This window comes from Eriocheir sinensis, chromosome 24, assembly GCF_024679095.1.
Source record: "Eriocheir sinensis breed Jianghai 21 chromosome 24, ASM2467909v1, whole genome shotgun sequence".
Classification (NCBI taxonomy): domain Eukaryota; kingdom Metazoa; phylum Arthropoda; class Malacostraca; order Decapoda; family Varunidae; genus Eriocheir; species Eriocheir sinensis.
This window is the reverse complement of record NC_066532.1, coordinates 13777883-13782882: the sequence shown is the minus strand read 5'-3', so window position 1 is coordinate 13782882 and position 5000 is coordinate 13777883. Positions and strand designations below refer to the sequence as shown.

General features: G+C 37.1%; 1 protein-coding gene across 1 annotated transcript in view; it reads right to left on the bottom strand.

Moving 5' to 3' along the window:
* LOC127002870 (serine protease 27-like) overlaps positions 1-5000 on the bottom strand; it is a 98030-nt gene that overhangs the window by 73481 nt on the left and 19549 nt on the right. The window lies entirely within an intron of this gene.

The following is a 5000-nucleotide window of genomic DNA, read 5'->3' as shown; positions in this document are numbered from 1 at the left end:
AGAAAAGGGAAATGCTGTTAAAGGGAAGAAAATGAGAAAAGAAAAAAGAAAAGAGGAAGAAAAGGGAAATGCTGTTAAAGGGAAGAAAATGAGAAAAGAAAGAAGAAAAGAGGAAGAAAAGGGAGATGCTGTTAAAGGGAAGAAAATGACAAAAGAAAGAAGAAAAGAGGAAGAAAAGGGAGATGCTGTTAAAGGGAAGAAAATGACAAAAGAAAGAAGAAAAGAGGAAGAAAAGGGAGATGCTGTTAAAGGGAAGAAAATGAGAAAAGAGGAAGAAAAGAGGAAGAAAAGGGAGATGCTGTTAAAGGGAAGAAAATGACAAAAGAAAGAAGAAAAGAGGAAGAAAAGGGAGATGCTGTTAAAGGGAAGAAAATGACAAAAGAGGAAGAAAAGAGGAAGAAAAGGGAGATGCTGTTAAAGGGAAGAAAATGACAAAAGAGGAAGAAAAGAAGAAGAGAGAAGAGATGATCGGAAAGAGAAGAAAATGAAAAAAAAGGAAGAAAAGAAGAAGAGAGAAGAGATGATGGGAAAGGGAAGAAAATGAGAAAAGAAAAATGGAAGAAAAGGAGGAAGGAAGAGATAGCGATTCCCTTCCCTTCTCTTCCTTTCCCTTCTTTTCCTCTCCTTCCCTTTCTTTCTCTCCTCTTTTTTTCCCTTTATTTACTTCCCTATCTTCGTTTCCTCCTTCGTTTTACTTTTTTTTCCCTCATTCTCGCATTTTATTTTCCGTTTCTTCCTTCCTTCCTTTCTAATTTTTGTTGTTTTATTTTTTGTCGGTGTTAGTATTTTTTTTCTTTTTTCTTTTTTTCAATTTCCTCTTTGTTATGATCTTCTCCTATTCTGCTTCCTCTTCGCATTACTGTTTCTTTTCCGTTTTCTTTTCATTTCCATCTCCATTTTTCTCTCCAGTCTTTCCTTATTTATTTCAATCTTAATTTTTTTGCTTCCATATTTCATTACCTCTACTTTTTCTGCTTCTTTCTCCTTCTCCTCCTCCTGTTTCCTGTTTTTTTTTTTCTTCCTCCTCTCTCACTCTTATTTTTTTCTTACACACGTTTCTCCTTACTATTATTCATTGTTTTATTCCTCTCTTCATCTCTTTCTCTTCCACTTTCTCCTCCTCCTCCTCCTCCTCCTCCTTCTCCTCCTCTTGGTAAGGGCCGCACCTGTACTACGCCGTGCAATTCTGGTCCCATTTAATAACTCGAGAGAGTACAGCGACACGCTACATAGATGATACCGTCATTGAGGACGCAACCTTACGAAGAACGACTCAAGCGACTCAACCTCTTCACGTTGGGGAGACGACTGCGGGGAGACCTGATACAAGTCTTCAAGTACCTGAACGAGGTGAGCAATGTCGATCACTCCAAACTCTTCACGCCACAAACTAACCCGAGGACAAGAAACAACGGTAAAATAATTCAAGCGAAGCGATGCAACACGGATATCTGCAGGAGTTATTTTTCGAAGAGTTGTCCGCCACTGGATCAGCCTTCCTGCAGGAGTATTTATGAAGAAAAAAGGTGGAAACGAGCAGCTCCTTTAAGACTCGCATTGACCGTCACTTTGCTGCGTCGGGAGTGAACTGAACGTATCCACGAGTACGTACAGAAGTGCTTTGATCTTCACGCGGGTCACTCCTGTGGCTGACGGACGGATTAAAGCACTGAAAGCAGGCAGCCTTGAAATGAGCCAACAGGTTTTCTGCTGCCTGCTCGTCCACGTCTCCATGTTTCTTCTTCTTCTTCTTCTTCTTCTTCTTCTTCTTCTTCTTCTTCTTCTTCTTCTTCTTCTTCTTCTCCTCCTGCTCCTCCTCCTCCTCCTCCTCCTCCTCTCCACACTTCCCTCGATAATCCACTTCAACACAAAATTCAAGACAACATTTTGACCCTGAGCCACTTTTTCTTTTTTTTTCTTTTTTTCTGAACCAATTCATTTACTGGTTCACCTCATTTCCTCCTCCTCCTCCTCCTCCTCCTCCTCCACCTCGCATATCTCGTTTTCTTCTCGTTATTCGTTTTCTTTTTTTGTCTTGGGAATTATTGTTTGTAAGTTTGCATAATTCTTCTTCAAACACATTTTATTATTATTTTATTTCATTTTTTTTTTTTTTTGCTTCTTTCTTGTTGTTGTTGTTGTTGTTGTTGTTGTTGTTGATGATGTTCTTGTTCTTCTTCCTCTTATTCTTGATGTTCTTTCTTTATCTTCCTTTTCTCCTTTATTCATTTAAGTATCTTTTTCTTTTTCTTCTTTTTCCTTTCATCTCCATTTCTTTCTTTCCTTCCAGCATTTCCTTTTCTTCTTCTTCTTCTTCTTCTTCTTATTATTATTATTATTATTATTATTATTATTATTATTATTATTATTATTATTATTATTATTATTATTATTATTATTATTATTATTCTCTCTTTCCTTCTTTCTTTCTCTCTTTTTCTTTTTCTTTTCCTTTCATTTCCATTCCTTCCTTTCCTTCCACCATTCTCTTTTTCTTCTTCTTCTTCGTCTTCTCTTTTCCTTTTTTCTCGGTCTTCCTTTTTTATTTATTTTTTCCTTCATTTCCATTCCTTCCTTTCCTTCCATCCTCTTCTTCTTCTCCTCTTCTTTCTCCCCTTCTATTTTCTATTTATCATTCTTTCTTTAGTTTTTTTTTACTTCAGCTTCCTCCTCCTCCTCCTCTTCCTCCTCCTTCTCTTCTTCTTCTTCTTCTTCTTCTTCTTCCTCCCCTTCTATTTTCTATTTATCATTCTTTCTTTAGTTTTTTTTACTTAAGCTTCCTCCTCCTCCTCCTCCTCCTCCTCCTCCTTCTCTTCTTCTGATACACGAGTTATTAATATTTCCGGTTATTATTCTCTCTCTCTCTCTCTCTCTCTCTCTCTCTCTCTCTCTCTCTCTCTCTCTCTCTCTCTCTCATTGGTAACTCATTTCCTCCTTCAATTCTTCGTCATTTCCTTCTCCCATTCGTCATTTTCACACTTTCTCACCCCCGGATATTCGAACTTGATCACTTCCTTCCTTCCTTCTTTCCTTCCTTCCTTCCTTCCTTCCTTCTATCATTCTTTTCATTATTTGTTATCCTTTTATTTTCACTTTTATTATTTTTCTTCTTTTATCATCTTTTTTTTTTGGGTGGTGTTGGTTTTATTTTCATTCTTCTTCCTTTTCTTCTTCTTTTTCTTTTCTATTCTTTCTTTTTCTTCATCTTCTTCTTCTTCTCTTTTATTACGATCTCCTTCTATTTTATTTTTCATTATATTTTCTGTTTTTTCCTTCCTTCCTTCTTTCTTTTTTTCATAACTTTACTATTCGTCTTTTCCTCCCTTCCTTCCTTCCTTCCTTCCTTCCTTTACTTCCTTCATCCCCTTCTCTCTTTTCTTCTTCCTTCTCTTGTTCCTTCTTTCAATTATTTCTCTCATCTCTTTCTTCCTTTATTTCTTCCATTCCTCTTTTCTTTACTTTTTATTCGAGATACAAGAGGAAAAGAAGAAGAGGAAAAGAAAGAGAAGAAGAAAAGAGGAAAAACAGAACTGGAAGAAGAGATAAAAGTGAAGAAGAGGAAGAAGGAAGAAAGGGACAAAGGGAGAAGAGAAAAAGGGAGAAGAGAAAAAGAGAGAGAGAGAGAGAGAGAGAGAGAGAGAGAGAGAGAGAGAGAGAGAGAGAGAGAGAGAAATAAAAGAAGGGAGAAGGAAGAATTGAGAGGAGAGATAGACGGAGGAATAAAGAGAAAGACAAAGAGAATGGAAAGAAAGAAAGAGAAATACAAGAAGAAAAAAAAGAGAAGGAAATAAGGAAAAAAATGAACCAAGAGAGGAAAGAAAGGAATGGAAACTATTATTATTATTATTATTATTATTATTATTATTATTATTATTATTATTGAGATCCATGAATGATATAGACCCCCAAACAGCGTCCCTCAATGAGCATTCAAGTAAATAAAATAAAAAAAACGTAACAGTAAAATAAAAAGAAGAATAAAAAGGAAAAAAAAGACAAAAAGAATGAGTTAATAAATGAATCTTAACTTTTGCTTTAAACTTATCAATGAAAACGAAAGGGAAGGAGAAGAAAATAAAGAGGAATAGAGAGACAAAGAGCAGAGAAGAAGAGAAGACAAGGCAAGACAAGGGAAGAGAGGAGGAGAGGAGAGAAGAGAAGGAGAAGAGGGTTGAAATGAAGAGAAAAAGGGAAGGAGGGAAGAAAGGAAAGGAGAAGAGGTTACCAGAAAATAAAGAGAAATATTGAGATGAAGAAGAAGAGAAGAGAAGGAAGAGAATAGAGAGGAAAAAAGAAGAGAAGAAAGCAGAAGAAAAGTAGAGAAGAAAAAGGAACAGAAGAGAAGCGAAGAGAGAAGAGAAGAGGAGAAAAGAGAAGAGAAGAAAAGAAAAGAAAAGAAGAGAAAAAAAGGGGAAAGGAAGGGAGAGCAAAATAGATTAGGAGAGGAGAGAAAAAAAAGAGAGGAATGGAGAGATGGAGAGGAAAAGGAAGGAGGAAAGAAGGGAGGGAATGAGGAAGGAGTAGATAGGAAGAAAAAAAACATGTAATGAATGAAGGAAAATAAGATATAATTACGTGACGGAGGAGGAGGAGGAGGAGGAGGAGGAGGAAAGGAGGAGGAGGAGGATGAGGAAGCGGAAGGGCGGTGCAGGTTAAATGACGAATAAGAATGAGGTAATAAAGACATACTAAAAAAAAAGACTGCATAAAGAAGAGGAGGAGGAGGAGGAGGAGGAGGAGGAGGAGGAGGAGGAGGAAGTTTTGTCCAAGTTATGAGTAGGAAGAAACAGACAAGAGGGTTAAGAGGTGACGAATAGGAGGAGGAGGAGGAGGAGGAAGGTTGAGGTTACGGGGTGAATGTTGTTGTTTTTCTTGTTTTGTTTTGTTTTTCTCACGTGAACTCGGGTGACAGGTACACACACACACACACACACACACACACACACACACACACACACACACACACACACACACACACATTATTCATCTCTAAACAGACT